Genomic DNA, 19262 nt, shown 5'->3' on the forward strand with positions numbered 1-19262 from the left:
ATTTTTCTACATTTGCCTGAGATGGAAAATCTACTTAAAATCTCATGGGAACATAGCAAGTTCAGAAATGTGGTAAGAGTTTCTCTCCTAGGTTTTTCCTCCTTATTTAGCTTGCTTTTTTTTCTTTTTCTTTTTTAAAGGTAACACCAAAGGAGGTTATTCTTGGGATATTGTCACAAAAACTATGTGCAAAAACTAGCTATATGCATATTATCATACAAATAATTATTTATAGAATTGAGCACCAAGAAATGGAAATAAGAAGGTTTTTTTTTGTTTTTGTTTTTGTTTTTGTGTTTTTGCCTGTCCTGGCACTTGAACTCATGGCCTGTGCACTGGCCTTGAGTTTCTTTTACTCAAGGATAGCACTCTACCACTTGAGCCACAGTGCCACTTCTTTTTCTGTTTATGCGGTACTGAGGAACTGAACCTTGGGCTTCATGCATGCAAAGCAAGCACTCTACCACTAAGCCACATTCCCAGCCCAAGAAGTTTTTTATTCTTTGCTACTGTTTTTGTCTTCTTTACCTTTTGTCTTCTTTGTAAGTTTACCTGTCTTTGGAAGGTAAGGGGAGGCACAGAAAGGGTGGGACAATGTGAGAACAAATGCAGTAGTGGTACTCACTAGACACTGTGTTGAAAATGAACTGTACAGCTTGTGGGTGAGGACAGGAGAGAACATCTTGGAGAATGCGACTGAAGGAGAACAAGGGAATGGGTGACACTCAAAAAGAAATGTACTCATTACTGACTTATGTAACTGTAACTCTTCTGTACATCACTTTTACAATAACAATAATATATATATAAAATCTTAAAAAATAATACACTCTCAAAAGCCTTCCACAGGTTCTCCTCCAAATAAATAAAATTGTTGGCAAATGGTATTGATTTTGCAAACTGGTTGCAAAATCCATTTGTATAAATAATTCCAAGTTCAAGCTGGATCTTTTACAGGATTGATTTATTCTTTTACATAATATTTTGCTTCTGAGGTTTGATAGAACTGATGTTGTAGTTAAAATAAGAAGATAAAACCATTTAACCAAGCTTTTGATGGAGAAAGTGTCAGGACTTCTAGTTCTTGAGAGTCCCTAGAGTCTGAGTTGTTTTGTCAAGTATAAAGCTGAACATTAGTTAAGATGATGGAAACAAACTTTACTCAGTAATTCTGACAGGGAGGGAAAGAATGGACTCTAATTTGCAACTGACACAAGGAGACTAGGTGTTTTCAAAGGAGAATGAGACAGTAAGGAGAGGGAAGTAGGAGCTAAGAGTCAGAGAAGTAAAAGATTATGAAGGGCTGGTCAGTGGAGATATGATTAGGCAGCTATGCTGAACAGCTGGTGTTATGGAAGTTAAGATTCTGTCTTTTCCAGAGACTGGAAGACCCTTCTTGTTGAAGACATTTTTGGGAGGAGGGTTAGTAAGGTTTGATCTTACAGCCATGTATTCACTTAGCTCAATTGCTCATCTGATGCTCTACCACCTGAACCATGCCTCTAGCATGGCTTTTTGTTAGTTTATTAAGATGGAGTCTTATGCACTTTTCTGCTCAGGCTTGCTTCAAACCTTGAAACCCCATTGTGCAACAGCATAAAAGATCTTCTAACTTCTACCTAACTATAGTTTAGCACCCATTAATTACACTCTTAATTTGGAAGAGCAGCCTTATGCCAAGAGTTATAAAATTCTCAGTTTTACCTTAAACAAACCCATGGTTTACACTCATGGAAAACAAAGCAAAGCATGTTAACTTATTAAATCTAAGTTGCTTCTTTTTTGAACTTCATTTGTATTATTTAGTTACCCTGATATCATTGCAGTATCTTAATTTTTTTTTTGTCGGTCATGGGGCTTGAACTCTGGGCTTGGGCGCTGTCCTTGTGCTCTTCAGCTCAAGACAAGTGCTCTACCACTTGAGCCACAGTGCCACTTCTGGTTTTCTAGTGCTTTATTGGAGATAAGAGTCTCACTGACTTTCTGCCGGGGATGGCTTTGAATCGTGATCCTCAGATCTCAGCCTCCTGAGTAGCTAGGATTACAGGCTTGAGCCACCAGTGCCCTGCCTGAATATTTTTTAATAAATTGCTCTGAAGGAAAGTCTTTGACTAGTTCTTATGAATGCTGAGAAAAAAACACAATAAGAGAGTATATTTATGCTCAACAAATTTGCTTCCTATGAGTAATGATCACAATATTGATGTAAAAATTCTAGTCCTTTTCACAATTGTTGATAGTCACATCAAAACCATTTCCTGTTGGTTCATTATATTCTTTTAAACTGTTTCTTTGAAATCATTATTCTGTCTTGTAATTTATGTTAACCTACAATTGATTTGTAAGTCTTTTTGATTAATTTTGCAGAAAATCAATCACCCCTGGAATTAGACGAGCCCTTAGCCTGCTAGCTCAACATTATTTATTATTCAATTAAAAGATTCAGAGACAGATGCAAATGGCTCCAGAATTTAAAATATGTTGATGATGATAATGACTTCCCATGAGACAGGCTGTCAAAAGGATGGCTGCCACCTAAAATAAATGCTTCCCCATGGGCATTTCAAATCACCAGACTGAGACATCGTTTCAGACGTTGACTATTCCAGAGTGCAATGCTTTGGGAAAGCCATCTAGCTTTCTTTTCAGCCAGCCTGAAGCTCCACGTCATTTTCAGACAAGCCAAGTCTTAGGGCACTGCTAATGATCTTTAAAGGTCCATTTGCAATCACAGAAGGCAACAAATGACATTTATCTTATAAATTAACTAGATGCCTTTATGGCCTGTGTATGCTTGAATGTGTCGTGTGTGTGCACACTGTGTGTGTGTGTGTGTGTGTGTGTGTGTGTGTGTGTTGTGTATCAAAGTGAAACTGAAGAAGGAGGAGGAGCCAGAGAAGAAATAAGAGCAGGGGTAGGAAAGAAGAAAGACCAGTAAGAAAAAAACAAGTGAGCATTTTTATCCTCTTCTATACTTCCCACTTGTCCCTGCAGATCTACTTCCCACCTTCTCCACACTGTCCTGTGGCCCCAGCATTAATCTGATTTCTTTCCTTTGGCTTTAGCTGAGCTAGTCAGGTGCAGTGCAAACAGACTAGAATGTACTAAAAGAAAGATCTGTTCTCACACACCACCTCTGCATTAGCTGAATTCTTAGTAAAGGCTCCAGCACCCAATGGGCAATCCTCTCCTTGTGCTTCATAATTTTTCCTTCAATCTATACTTAGGCTCTCACACTATGACCATAAGAGACAAGAATACAGGTTTGTTGTAGATTTAGGGTGAACTCACCCAGAGAATTACAGGTGCTTTTAAGTTTCTTTTATTGAAAGTGCTAACTCCTTACTTGGGCTCATGAATTAACTGAAAGCAGGAGGCATCCTTGTCTCCATTTTGTTTGGGTCTCTACTCTTAGCCATCCTCTCTAGAGTCAGTTCACAACCACCTTGGGTTGCAGGAAAGACAGGACTGATCAATAATTTCTTTATGATGAAGGAAGAACCAGAAACTACTTTGAATGAACAATAGAGTCTCCTCAGAACAGATTACCTGTCAGGCAAAACGTTGTTTGCTTGGACCAGTAATAACAATGATAACAACTCTGGAACCCCCACCCCAAACAAACATGTTTAATATTTATGTAAATCTAGAGAGATATCTCCTCCTAGCCCCAGTTCTTTGTCTTGAAAACCTACAGCACATAGAAAACCTGTACCTCAATGGTGGACATGGTTAGCTATATAATGAACTACCTTTCCTTACTCTTTTTTATATAAAAATTCACTTTATTGCTTTTCTTATTTTTTAATTTATTTTTTATTGTCAAGGTGATGTACAGAGGGGTTAAGCAAGGTAATAAGTACATTTATTGTCAAACTTGTTACCCCTTCCCTCAATTTTCTCCACTATCCCTCCCCTAACACCCCTCCTCAAATTGTACAGATCAATTCCAACATATTATCTATGTATATCGCTGTTGCATTGGTTCCCCCTTGTCCTTTGTCTTACTATTCTGTTGTTCCCCTTACCTTATCTAATTCAAATAAATGTGTATACAATACCAGAGTACCAAAATCAAATACAGTATGCTGGATGCTGGTGGCTCACACCTGTAATCCTAGCTACGCAAGAGGCTGAGATCTGAGGATCATGGTTCAAAGCCAGCTTGGGCAGGAAAGTCCATGAGACCCTTATCTTCAATTAATGACCAGAAAACCAGAAATGGCACTGTGGCTCAAGTATTAGAACACTTGCCTTGAGTTGAAGAGCTCAGGGACAGCACCCAGGCCCAGAGTTCAAGTTCCACATCCAACCAAAAAAACCCAAAAACACCATAAGGGGAAGAACATACAAAAAAAACAAAAAAATCACATAGTACATTAAAAACAACAACAATAAGGAAAAACCTCTTGTGACCATGTCTTAGAATTCATTTCACTTAGCATCATCTTACATGGTCATTTGTACATAGCTGCTGAGCTATTCTGCTCATCTGCTAGGATTATCCTAGATGTATCTAATTACTGCAAATAAGGGAAACCATGGGACCTATGTTTCTTTGGGTCTAGCATAGTTCATTTAATATGATTTTTTCCTCCATTTCCTTACAAATGTGGCAGTGTCATTCTTTCTGATGGAAGCATAGAATTCCATTTTTTTCTTGATCCATTCATCAACTGAGGGGCATGGGTTGGTTCTGTATCTTATGTATGGTGAATAATGCTGCAATAAACATAGTTGTATTGGTAGCTTTAGTATGGCCTTGTTTGTGATCATTTGGGTAAATGCCCAAAAGTGGGATTTGCTGGATCATAGGGGTTCTTCATGTGTACTTTTTTGAGGAACCTCCATACGGCTTTCCAGAGTGGTTGAACAAGTTTGTATTCTCATCAACAATGCAGTAATGTTCCCTTTTGCTCACATCTGCTCTAGCATGTGTTGTTATTAGATTTCTTGATTATAGCCATTCTAACTGGGGGTGATGTGGAATCTCAATGTTGTTTTGATTTGCATTTCTTTTATGGCTAAAGTTGAGCATTGCTTCATGTGTCTATTGGCCATTCTTATTTCCTCTTCAGAGAAGTCTCTCTTTAAGTCTTTAGTTCAGGGCTGGGAAGATGGCTCAGTGGTACAGTGCTTGCCTTGTATTCATGAGGCCCTGGGTTCAATTCCTCAACACCACCACATAAGCATAAAAGGCTGGAAATGGTGCTGTGGCTCAAGTGGTAGAACGCTAGCCTTGAGCTGAAGAGCTGAGGGACAGCGCCCAGGCCCAGAGTTCAAGCCCTATGACTGGCAAAAAAAAAAAAAAAGAAAAAGAAAAAAGGCTTTAGTCCACTTATTACTGGGGCAGATGTTTCTTTGAGGATTTGGTTTTTGGGGATTTAATTTTTTGAGTTTAAGTATATTTTAGATATAAGAGGTTTGTCTGTTGTATGGCCAGTGAAGATCTTCTCCCAATCTGTAGGCTTTCTATTGATCTTGCTAGCTATGTCCTGTCACAGGACATAACTGCAGTTTCATGCATTTGTCCATTTGTCCAACCTTTCTGTGATTTGTTGTTTCTGGGTCTTTATCATTACTCTTTATCAGAATTATTTTTTTGGTATTTATGAGGTAAGTGGCTAGCACATGTGAAAACATGGCAGTTTGGGCTCTAAAACTCCAGCCTCAAAAGGTAGGTATACATCTTTTCACAGAGCCATTGAAGTGGCTCCTAGAGAAATATAAGAAAGCGCTGAGGTATGGATCTGAGTGGTTCATGGACAGCACCTAGTGAGTTTTGTAGTTAAGCAAGGGAAATAAAAAGGATAAGACTGGAAGATAATGGTGTCTCAGGGGAACTTTGTGGCTGGTTCTATTGATTGACACAGAATGTGAAGGTAAATGCAGTGGCACATAACAAGGATATACCATGAAGTGGTCTTGATAGCTAAGGAAAGGAAAGGAAATTATCTGCTATAGCTTCCAGTCAACCTTTTATTCCTCAACCTTATGTTTGCACTCTACATCTGCACAATACAGTAAATCCAATAAAATATTTTGCAATTAGGAGAGGCATGTTGGTAGTGATATTAATCCCAGCTATATAGGAAGCAAATGCAAGAGTATTGCTACCTGAAGTTGGCCCCCAAAAAGTGCCAGACTCAGAAAAATTAAAAGCAAAAGGATTGGAGGCATGGCTCAATTGGTAGAATACTTGATTGGCATGAGGAACTAATATAAAATATAAAATATAAGAAATATAAAATATCTCAACAAATTTTTCATTTTTAACAATATTTCTCCTATATAGAAACCCTAGTTCTCCTTGGCTCAGGCCGAAATTTTCTGAATAGAGACCCGGAAACACAACAAATCAAAGAAAGGTTGGACAAATGGGATTGCATAAAGTTGCAGAGCTTCTGCAGGGCAAATGACATAGCTAGCAAGATCAATAGAAAGCCCATGGATTGGGAGAAGATCTTTACTAGCCATAGAATGGACAAGGGTCTCATATCTAAAATATTCTTGGAACTCAAAAAATTAAACCACCCAACAACAAATCCTCAAAGAAACAACTGCCCAATAAATAAGTGGGTGAAAGACTTAAAGAGAAACTTCTCTGAAGAAGAAAGAAGGATGGCCAATAGACACATGAAGAAATGTTCAACATCCCTAGCCATAAAAGAAATGCAAATCAAAACAACATTGAGATGTCACCTCACTCCAGTTAGAACAGCAAAAATCAAGAACTCTAACAACAACAGATGCTGGAGGGGATGTGGACAGAAAGGAACCTTACTTCATTGTTGGTGGGAATGTAAACTTGTTCAACCACTTTGGAAAGCAGTATGGAGGTTCCTCAAAAGACTTCACATAGAACTCCCCTATGACCCAGCAATCCCACTTTTGGGCATTTACCCAAATGTTTACAAACAAGACCACACTAAAGCTACCAGCACAACTATGTTTATTGCAGCATTATTTACCATAGCTAAGATATGGAAAAAATTATATTAAGTGAAGTAAACCAGGCCCAAAGAAACATAGGTCCCATGGTTTCCCTTATTTGTAATATCTAGTATATGTATGAGTCAAGCGGAAAAGGTCAGATAATGTGATGTCAGGAAAATGAACCCTTAGATATGTATTTTAATGTTTTTTTCTTTCATGCTTGTGTTTCTAACGCATTTATAAGATTATCTCTTTGTTGCTTTGTATGTCCCTCCCCCACAGTATAACCCCTGCTTTCACTATATTTGATGTCAGTATAACTTGTGGAGGAGATGGGGAAAAACCAGTTGTTTAAGGATACAGGTGGACCTGTTGCAACAATGAGAAGTACAAGTTGTCATGTCCAAAACGAGCTTTACAACGTCGTTGCGGGGGGGGGGGGAGGAAGGGGGGAATGAGAAGGATTGGGATTGGAGGGGAGGGAGGAGGCTGGGAAGGGATGTGAAGGGTAAACAAAGGAGGAGGCTGCAATGCTTGGTAAGAAATGTACACATTATCCTGCCAATGTAATTGTAACTCCTCTGTACAGTATGTTCACAAATAAAATTAAATTAAATTAAAAAAACAATATTTCTCCTATAAACATTCCTGTTAGTGACATCATTTTACCTAAATATGTCAACTCTAGATTGTAATAGATCTAAACATAATAACCTATAACCTTAAAACTGTGTTCTTTATATATTTCCAAATTCTCTTAAGTTTAGTCAAAACAGCTATTCACTGCTTATCATGATTTATAAAACTATCAGCCAGTTAAAATACAGCATCCACTTTCTAGACTTAATTTGGCTATACGCTCCCTGAAACATCTCCAACCATCAAATAACAGTTTCAAAAACTATCCTGACCCAAAAGGACAAATAAAATTACATTTCTTATCTTTCTGAGTTTCATTTCTCCTAGCTATAATACCAATCATTTAGTTACCATGATTTCAATGACAGTAAAAATTCTAACAAATAAAGATCAACCAGCTACAACCATTATCAACTTCCAAAAAAATCTATAATACAGTCATTGGAATCATCCTGAAGAAGACAGGTCTCCTTACCCTCAGTCCATCCTCTAGGTTCGAATAATAATTTCCATTTCATCATAATGAATCATCCATCTAATTATAAATAGTTCCATTAAGATATAATCCACCCTACAAATCTGCCTTGTCACCAAAAAGAATAAAAGAATCAGAAAAAGTTGGAGATAAAGGATATTCAGTATCCAAACCAGGAAATTAACAACAAAAAAGGAAATGCACATTTTTTTTTCAGTACTAAGGTTTGAACTCAGGTCCTCACACTTGCTCATCTTGTTTGTTTGGCTGGTGCTCTGCTGTTAAGCCATGTCTCCAGGCAGGAAATTCACCATTTTTGCGATGAGGAAACATGCCCCATTTGTTACAGTATTTTTGAAATTCCTTGTGTACTAACATGATTTCACACATTTTGTAGAAATGGTTTGGAAAACATTCTGTAGACATCTAATAATATTTTTTTTGGTTGTTGGTTATGGGGCTTCAACTCAAGGCCTGGGTGCTGTCACTGAGCTCTTTTGCTCAAGGCTAGAACTCTACCACTTTGAGTCACAGTACCACTTCTGGTTTTCTGGTGGTTAATTGGATGTAAGAGTTTCACAGGCATTCCTGCCTGGGTTGGCTTTGAACAGGGATCCTCTTATCTCATCCTCTTGAGTAGCTAGGATGACAGGTGAAAGCCACCAGTTTCTGGCTGCACCTGGTAACTTTTGTATGTGGAGGCCTTTAGTAATTTCAATCATGTGCCTTAATTACAGAAGCATTATCAGAATTGCTCCAACTAGTATCAAAGCTTTACCTGTTTATTTTGTTTTAAGTCACAGCAAGAAGACCCTCCAGATACTGTCTCCTGCCCTGAATACAACCAGTATATGTTGATTGTCTGCCTGACAAAAATTAGTTGGTAGTAATTGCCTCATTATTGGTCAACATCATGTTCATCCTATAGATGACTTCAGAGTGTCTACATGAAAGAAAAGCACATGCTGCAAAGATTCTTAAACAACTAACTAATGTAGATGAAACATTGAAAAGATACAAGAACAAAAATCTTATTCAGAGAAAATGATCCAAGGTGACAAGGAAGGCATTCTCCAGTATTTTAAGGAGCTTACTGATACATTAGCACAGAAACAAAAAGAATTTCCTAACTGCTGTCTGTGATGATGGCAATAGGATGTAGCAACAATACACTCCACAGATTGAAAAACTGAAAGGCTGAAAAAATACAAGAACAGCAGCTTGAATTAATGACTACAGCCACATCTTTATAAGAAGAATCTCTGCTTGCCTTTCTAGAAAAAAATGATGATGTTCACAACATATGCAGATGCTGAAAGAAAGACCACTTCCTGATGTCCAACCTGTTAAAATTCATCCTCAGGTAAACAAAGTATTAAAAGAAGAATGGAGCAGAATGGAACTAGGACAAATTTAAAAAGCTCTTATTCCTGAAATAAAGATTTCTTCAAAAAGAGTGCCATGTTCTGGTTTGATAAGGATAAAAAACTATAGATTTTTTAAAAAGATTTTAAACATTGCTATAATTACTCTGGTTTTAGTGATAGCATGTTGATGCTCTGTTTCAACCATCACATAATAACCTCCATAAATAACATCACTGTAATGTATTTTAAAAATATATACTCAATTGATGTGGCAGTACTTGCCTGTAATCCACTTTGAAGGTGAGGTAGGAGAAAAGTAGGGAGTTTGAAGCCAGCCTGAGCTACATATTGAGATTCTATCTCAACAAACTGAGAAATAGAGAGAGTGAGAGACAGATGGACAGATAGACAGAAAGACAGAGCATTTGCCTACCTATACATGACTCCCTTCAGCATGCTTATATTTTCATGTACAATCTATCACTCCCTAACATACTAGATGCTTCATTTATTATTTTGACTTTCTTCCTTTATTAGAATATAAGCGCCACAAAAAATTATCCATTATCTTTTGTTTTTTCCTCATGAGTATTCTCCCTTTCTGGAAAACTGCCCTTATTTTTGTGAACTAGTTTGTGAAGGTTGGCATTAATTCTTCTTGAGTCATTTTGAGTAGATTTATGCCTCTACTAATTTGTCTACTTTATCTAAGTTACCTCATCTGTTGGTGTACAGTTATTTATAATATTTTTATAATAATTTTTATGGCAAGGTCAATGTTGATGTCTTCTTTCTCATTCTTAATTCTAGTAATTTGAACAATTTAAGTATTATCTTTTATTCCTATTCATACCACTTAGCTAGAATAGCTGAAGTTTGTCAGAACTATTGTTCTTCAATAATCTTTTTCTCTTCTTTCTTCTTTCTCTTCCCTACCCTTCTCTTTCTTTCTTTCTATTCTTTCTTTTTCCTTCTTTTCTTCCTTAATTTTCTTTTTGATTATTTTTGCCAATACTGGATAGTGAAGTCAGGACCTTATACTTGTTAGAAAAGTGTTACACCACATGAAATTCACCCCAGTCCTTTGACTTGTTTTTGAAGGAGGATTTTGATAACTTTGCCCAGTGGTCTTCAGACATTGTTTTTCCATTTCCCCCTTCAAAGAAGCCAGGCTGTGTAAATAAATAAATGGTAAATAAGCATCACCCAAGAAAGAGACCAAGGTATGATTCAAGGTCATTGAGAATAGACAGAATGTTTACCAGTTTCAAGTGATGTAGAGTTTATGTACAGAAACCAAGGACAAAGAGAGGGCAAAAGATTCCACCCATTAGGATGTATTAGCCCCTTATGATCAGCACATCTGTCTGTTGAGCAACTGGTATGACTAGCATTTAATGCTACAGTGGAAAGATTCTAACTCCTCACTGTGTGGTCTGCTATTCAGAAATCTAGGGGAAGCAGGTACATGTGCTACAAAGGACTAATATTGACTCTGGAACAGGAATAATATGCCTATACAAAAGCATGAACTCAGTACAGGCCAACTAATGAAAGGGAAGCCATTGATTAACTTCTAGAGTTGTAAAAATGCTAATTGTGATATTTTTCTTTCTTTGTGTATGGTTATTTGCATTTTTTCTCTCTTTTTAAAATTTTATTTTATTGTAAAGGTGCAGTACTGGGGGGTTACAGTTACATAATTAAGGTAATGAGTAGCTTCCTTGTGGAACATTGTTACCCCCTCCTTTGTTTTTCTCCTACTATCCCTTCTGTCCCCTACCTCCCCTACTCCTCCTCCCCTATTTTTCTTTGTGTGTGTCAAATTTGTAGTTGTTTTTATAGCAGGCAAGATTTTCACAGGCTTCTATTTCACTGTTCCACTGACTTGGCCCAAGCTACATCTCAGAGTTACTTTAATAATTATTTTGGAATATCAATGGTCAAAGTTGCATAGTAGTTTCTTTAGTGATAAAACAAAGTAAGTAACCAACAACAAAACAAGTGTAAAGAAGAAAAATTGGAAATGGAAAAATACTACATTAAAAAACAATGTAGAGGCAAATTGTCAGATGCCAAGTTCTATTTGTCTTCCTGGGTCCTTTACTGAGTTAGTTAATATGCTTCCTCACTGGTTATATTTGTGCACACAGTAATCATGTAACTAGTTGGGCATGATAGTTCATAAAATAGTCCCAGCACTAGTACCAGAAAAGCTGAGGCAGCAGGTTCAGGAGTTCAAGGAAAGCCCCACAAAGTCTCATTTATCTTTGAACATGTGGTTATGCTGTCTTTTGGCTCAATGAATGTGTACTTGAGGATCCCACATTTTAGTTAAGACTTTTCACCTCACCCTGGAATATGAGCTCTTAATTTTTCTTCTATATAGGCTTTCAAAACTTCCTAGAGCATGTTGTTTTCATATTTGCTCTGATTACCTTGACTTAAGTACATTTTTTAGACACTGCCTTGCAAAGAAAAACCTAGCTTACTGTGTTTTTTGTGTCTCTCTATAGCTTTATGACTACAGTTTTCAGCTTAGTAACTGGGACATTACCTTCCTGAGTACTACTGGTTAATCTACTTGGTAATATAAAGATATGTCCAAACATTAGGTTTATTTCTTTTTACTTTATTGTAATTATAGAGGTGGTGAACAGAAGGGTTACATTTATTTTTTTTTAAGGGTTACATTTATATAAGTCAGGTAGTGAGCACATTTTCTTTCATTCAGTATCATCTGTTTCCTCATTTTCTCCTAGTCCCTCCCTCCCATCTCCATCCATGAGTTATACAGTCCACTTTCATCAATGCCTAGTGCACTACACTGCTGCACTTTTTCACCTTTATTCCTCAGATTCTGTGCTCTCTTCCCGAAAGATATGCATGTGAATACACTTTATATATAAAGAATACAGAGAAAAATACATGAGAAAAAGAAAAAAATTAAAAAGTCTTTTGTTTTCTTATCTTAGGACTTCATTTCATTATGTATATTATTTTACATAAATATGAAGAGGTGCTTTGGCATTGCACCTTTGTGATTTTTCTCCTAGTACTCTCCTGATTTGGTCTCACTGTGAGTATCTAGAATCTTCTGTAATTTGTCAGTGTGTTTTAGATCTAACTTCTACATATCAGAGAGAACATGTGCTGTTTGTCTCTCTGATCTTGGCTTATCTCACTTAGCATGATTTGTTCTAGTTCCATCCATTTCCCTTCAAATGACATTATTTTATTGTTTCTATTGGCTGAGTAAAATTCCATTGTATATAGGTACCCCTTTATTTGATCCATTTGTCTATTGTGGGTACTGGGGCTCTTTCATTATCTTGGCTATTGTGAATAGTGCAACAATGATCATGGATGTGCAGGTGCTCTTATATCCTCGTTCATGATTTCAGGGTAGTTGTCTAGCAGTGGTATGGTTGGATTGTAGAGAAGGTCTATGTTTAGTTACTTGAAGAACTTCCAGACTGTTGTCCAGAGTGGGTTACTTTCCTACCAGCAGTGCATTAGGGTTCCTTTTTCTTCACATCCCCACCAGTATTTCAAACATCAGTTTTTAATTTCATAACCACATTTAGTAAAGAACATTAGAAGTTACAGTGATCTCATTTCTGATATGCTTTTGTGGTACAAAAGATGGTGACTGAAGATTTCATGTTTCCTGGTTCTCATAAATTGTTATTTTTTACTATTATTTATAGTTCCTAAGAATGTTTTGAAAATGCTGCATTCTTGTGCAGCTCAGGGTTCTAGATCACATATCTGAGCAAGTCATGGGATGGCCTTATCCTGGTCTCTGATCAGGCCTTGGAAGTTTGGAAAGTCCTTGTAAGTGCTGGGCTGTGTGTCCTGTGCATTACTGTTCTAGGACTGGAGGACAGCGGTGGGGAGGGGAACATAAAGAAGACTGCGGGCTGCTATGTTACTGAGAGACAACCAATTTTTTCCCCTGGAGACTGGAGGTGGAAAGTTGAAATCTCCCTAGGGAGAACAGTATACTTCCAAAGTACCATTCTAAAGAAGGTCAGACAGCAGGATTCCAGACAATTGGGCAAAAGACAAGCCTCAAAACCAGCTGCTATAGATAAGAATGAGGAGTCTTTACCCTTTAATCTTGTGGGCTTTGTGTTTTTTATGGCTCTTAGAAATGAGTAAGAATAATCTTGCTTGCTTACCACCAAATCGAAACTTTCCATTATCTCTACCATTGCCTTTATGAAAAGGGTCGTAAATAACTTGGATGGACAGCTCTCAGAACTACTTAAAATTCGTTTGGCTTCTTCAAGTTGGCCTGTGTGCCACCTAGGGATTCCCAGCATGCTGTGTTTTCTATTTCATGTTTTATCTTGATGAATAGGCATTGATCACAAGAATAGAGGACAGATACAGGGGGGAAAAGGAGAGGGAAACTTGGGTATTCCTTTAAATACCAAAGTAGTTTGAATGTAAGTGGCTTTTCTTTTATTTGTAATTTTACTTGCATAGGGAGTTATGAAGCTTTTCCAAAGTGTGATCTTGAATGCATTTATATTTCACATCTGCAAGTCACACACACTGAAAATCTTGGAAAAGCTGACTGCTTTCTTTTTCTGGCAATCACAAGGCATTCTGGAAAGAACTCAGGTGGAGCTGGAGCTGATGGGGCCATGAATGGGCAGTTATCCAATCTCAGTGACACTGGGCCTCCTTGGAAATGAAACTCAAATGAAGATCAGATACAAGAGAGGATTATTATGAGCCCTCAAATTTATAAGAAAATACAGTTTTTTTGTTTTTGTTTTTGTTTTTGTTTTTTTGGTTCCGGTTGTGGGGCCTGAACTCTGGGCCTGGGCACTGTCCCTCAGCTCTTCAGCTCAAGGCTAGCACTCTACCATTTGAGCCACAGTGCCACTTCTGACTTTTTTCTTTTTGCTTATGTGGTGCTGAGGAATCAAACCCAGGGCCTCAGGCATGCAAGGCAAGTGTTCTACCACTGAGCCACCTTCCCAGCCACAGTTTTTTGTTTTTTTGTTTTTGTATGTGTGCAGTCTTCTCCATTTTGTGGTGAACATGCAGAATCAAGTTGGAATGATTTGGAATTATAGCACATTATTATTATTATTATTAAACATTGATAATTTTTTGTTTGTATGTGTGTGTCAGTAATGGAGCTTGAATGCAGTGATCAAGGGCAGTCCCTTGGCTTTTTCTTTTAAGGCTAGCACTCTACTACTTGAGCCATGGTTACACTTCCTGTCTTACTTTCTTAAAGCAAATGATATGAGATTTGTTTATAAGCAATAACAGAAGGCAGTGTCCACAAGTCTATCAGACCCACGGAGAGGACTGCAATGATAACCACACAGGATACAGGATCCTGATGTTATTTGACTATTTCAACTGAAGGATAATGTAGCCTTCAGAAAACTGGAAAATGTAGAAAAATATGTGAGTTTTATTGGTGGCAGAAATGAAAGTGACACAAGTTAGGCATGCTTGATTTATTTAGCACTTTGCCAATGTACACAGTTGAAAGTATAAGGTTGAATGATTCTGTCCTTGGGTACTTCACAAATTAGCATCACCAATGAGCAAACAATAATTTCATTGCAGGGTGATTAAGTGTTATGATAGAGTTGGGTGAAAATGTAAGGAGACATAAGAACCAATATATTAACAAATAGTAAGAAGAAATAGAAGACATCAGTAGCACTATTTGCAGTTTTACAATTTTTAAAAAATGTAAGCTAGGCACTGGTGGTTCACATGTAATCATAACTGCTTAGGAGACTGAGATCTGACGATCAGGGTTCGAAGTCAGTCTAGGAAGAAAAGACTGAGATACTCTTATCACTAATTAACCAGCAAAAAACTGTTAAAAAAAGAAGTGGAACTGTGACTGAAGTCATAGAGTGACTGCCTTGAGGGGAAGAGCATGAGGCCCTGAGTTTAAGCCTCAGTACTGGCACCAAACCAACCAAACCAACCCTGTCCCCTCCCCACCCCCAAAACCCCAAACCTGACAGCTAAATGAATCAGATGATTAAATTTTCTTCATAACATTTTCTTTCTTTTCTTTTCTTTTCATCATATTTTCTTTCTGTACTTTTCCTATACAGATGCTCAGCCTGTGGTGCATGAATTCACCTTAAAGGAAAGCAATATTAAAAACTAATAAGGTCTGTATGTCTCAATGCTTCATTCTTCATATACTTCAAGCAAGACAACATACTGCAAACGATCGAATGCAGAAGCAAATATGATCCTAGCTGTGATCTACTAAACCCGGCATTAAAGAGATTTGCACCAATCTAAGACAAGGCTGCTCTTCTCACTCATTTTTCATCCTGGAAAACAGTGACTTCTCTTTAAAAATACTGGTATTATGCAATAGGTTTGTTTATTATTGTTGAGACTAAAGTAATTTATGTTAAAATTAAATCAGCAAAGTTTCTTAAATTCTGTTTCTTTTTCATATATTGTGAGCATTAATAGTGCTGACCCACATAAACAAAAGCTTTTGGGGACTCAACATGTTTTTTAAAATGTGAGACAAAATGCTTGAATACCTCTGTTGTCAAAACAGCAAAGCTTGAGTTCTTGCATCATCTTGGGAATGTAGCCTCACATCAATTATTTAACTACCAAATTTCTGTGTTCATCAGTAGCATATGCTTTTGAATGTAGCCACTTAATAAGGCCATTGTCAGGATTAAGAACATTACATTTGTGAATTGTGTATGTCTGCAGGAAGATCAAGACCAGGGGAGTATTTGCCTCTGCTCACAAACTTATTCTGTGATGAGATGAACATAGCTCATAGGTTTCCCAAGTCACAGAGGTGTGTGTGTGTGTGTGTGTGTGTGTGTGTGTGTGTGTGTGTGTGTGTGTGTGTGTGTGTGTGTGTATCTGATTATTTAAAATTATTGACAGCAATTCTTATTTCTATTTTTGTTAAATCAGTGATTTCTTATGGAATTAAGCTCCCAGATCATCTTCAACTAGATCAAATTGAGGGTAAGGTATGAAAGTTTAGGCAAATATATGGTGACAAGAATATTCTTAGCACTTCCAAGTGACTGGCATCATGTGGGGAAAATTCTCTTCAGGTTGCTGTTACCTGTTCTCTCTGGTTGTTATGTAACTCTAGGCATATCTAGCACAAGTACTAGCGGTTCAGAATTTTCTTTTTTATTCATGTAATTTTTTTTCTTACCAAATAAAACTATGTCCACAAATTATAAGTTGATATATCTTTAAATATTTCTTAGAGATGTTTTAAATATGTGATATTTTCTAGGACAGTATATTGTTAGTTTAAAAATATTGATATCTTTAAAAAATATTGATTTCTTTTTTGTGGGTTTGGGGAGTTTTTATTTTTTTATTTATTTTTTAATCTTCTTACTTTATTTGATTGTAAAGTTGCTGTACAGAGGGGTTACAGTTACATGAGTAAGGCAATGAGACATTTCTTGTTGAGCATTATTACCCCCTCCTTTATTTTTCTTCTACAATCTCTTTCCTCCCCCAGCTATCCCACTCCTCCTCTCTACCCCAAAGTTGTAATGTGTATTTGATTTTGGTACCCTGCATCTAGTATATATATTTATCTAATTTGGGAAGGGGAAGGGGAATACCAAAATGCTGAAATAAGGACATAGGATGACCCACTGTAACTATGAGACTCACAAGATACTATGTTGGAAATGAACTTTACAAAAGTATTGATTTCTTAAAACAACAAATTAGGTATTGCAGACTATTGAATTGCCTACTTACACCTTCATTTTTTATGCCAGGAAAATATTAGAATTTCAGGAAGAATAAATTCTTTTTTTCCATAGAATATATTAGAGATTTATTCAGAGAGGAAATTCTCTTTTTCCCATAAACTTGATTCACTGTGATACTGAAGAACATTGTTTTCTCTCGATGAACATCACAGCATCAAAACTTTGGCTTCTGGATCATAGGTGAGTAATCTGTCAGCAGAGACACCATGACAGCCATGATTGTCCATTTTCTGTTTTCTGCTTCTGGGAACACTAATGATCATGGAGAATAAAACACCTCGTCATCTACTTCTTCTGGCTTTCTGGGCAAGCAGTGTAAAAATGTCCAGGTAGGGACAGCAACTTTAGCAGTCTTCATTGTAACCTGTTAACCTTGGAAAGCCTCGAGCCGCTTTTTCTTCTCTTCTTCTTGTCCCATGCTTATCCAAGTGTCTGTAATTAGTACATTGGCTCCATTCGCTCCTTCCAATGGATCATTTGTCATCAACAGTTTGGTACCATTCTCCTTAGCGTACTGCTCTGCCAGCTTGGTTATATTAGGATCCGGCTCATAACCCTTTAGAATAGCTGCTTGAAGGTACATCCCAAATATTGCTGCACTCATCATGATGGAGTGAAGGATGTTGTTTCCATCCCTTATCCAGCTGTGGGTAAGACCTTTGAGAAAGCCGAAGTGTTCCTGGAGTGTAAGGTAATCAGCCAGGATCTTGATAGGATGATTCAGGATCGACAGTCCATTGAAAATTGGAATGGATGCTTCTTTAGCCACAGTGTCCAGATCTGATTGTTTATACACTCGAGCCAATACTGCATCTGTCATGCCAGACAAAACACACGGGCAGTGTCCTTGAGACTTTTATTCACACCCAAATGAATGGCTTGCTTGGTAAGAAAACAAGGGTGGCCTCCCAGCAGTGCAAAGCCTGTTTCTGTGGATATTGTTCGAGTGCTTCTTTTCTCAAAAATCATGCCTAAGGACTTTCCTTGCAACAAAGGCAAATATTCTCCTTTCTGTTTAATCCTAAATTTCAGATCGGCAGATAGACATAGCAGACATTTAATTTCTTCTCCTGTGAAGTCCTTTAGAGTTAGGAGGTCACGACCCTTCAACTGGACTTCATTTTGTAGTGCCTTCCCACACCAAAAATTTCGAACCATGAAATGGTGACCATGTCTAGGAGCTGCATTGTTCAACAGGATCCTCATGAAAAATAAATTCTTGGATCATATGTTGGGAGAGTGTCCTTTGGGGAATAAGTTTACAAAGAAAAATGCAAGCAAAAAATTTTGCCTAAAGATTTGTATTCTCTAAGATGATTCTTTTTTTCCCAAGTAGATTTGATGTAGCATCATAGCATTTTAGTGTCAATGAAATGGAGGCAAGTAGTTGAATAAAACATTGCAATGATTGCTTAATGAGTATGTATATTCAGAAAGAAAGAATTTTTAAAATAGGAGAAGCATTTAAGCATGTTTTTATCTATACGATTGACACTGAGGTAGCTTGCCTGAAATGTACTCCATGCTTTCTATCTCAAAAGTAACTAGTAGTAAAGATGTCATGTATAGCCCTACTTCTATAATACAGCTTTTATTCATCTATTTTGGGGATTTACCAGTGTTGAGACCAGAGTCTCTGATTCAAAATCAACAAATGAATATGCCATACTAAATGATGCACTTTACTATTGGACATTTAGATTGCTTACAAATATTACAAATAATACTTTTGGTATATTTTCTTTGTCCACATGGGCTCCGAGTTAGAACATGTGGGTCTTAAAACACATACATGCTTAGAACATGCCAAAGTATCTCCCAAGGGCTGAGAGTCCTCTTTCCTTTGTAATAGATAGTGGACTCTAAATTATTCTTTTTTTTATTTAAAAAAAATTTTTTTTGGTCCGGTCATGGGGCCTGAACTCTGGGCCTGGGACTCTTCAGCTCAAGGCTAGCACTCTACCACTTGAGCCACAGTGCCACTTCTGGCTTTTTTCTTTTTTGCTTATGTGGTGCTGAGGAATCAAACCCAGGGCCTCAGACATGCAAGGCAAGTGCTCT

General features: G+C 37.3%; 2 pseudogenes; one reads left to right on the forward strand and one right to left on the reverse strand.

The window, feature by feature from the left end:
• Positions 1 to 5641: 5641 nt before the first annotated feature.
• Positions 5642 to 9715, forward strand: LOC138806126 (tripartite motif-containing protein 59-like; annotated as a pseudogene).
• A 7625-nt stretch (positions 9716 to 17340) lies between these two features.
• On the reverse strand, positions 17341 to 18407 carry LOC138806230 (ornithine transcarbamylase, mitochondrial pseudogene; annotated as a pseudogene).
• Between the last annotated feature and the right edge of the window lie 855 nt (positions 18408 to 19262).

The sequence above is a fragment of the Dipodomys merriami genome, unplaced genomic scaffold (assembly GCF_024711535.1).
Source record: "Dipodomys merriami isolate MVZ:Mamm:240054 unplaced genomic scaffold, mDipMer1.0.p SCAF_4, whole genome shotgun sequence".
Classification (NCBI taxonomy): Eukaryota; Metazoa; Chordata; class Mammalia; order Rodentia; family Heteromyidae; genus Dipodomys; species Dipodomys merriami.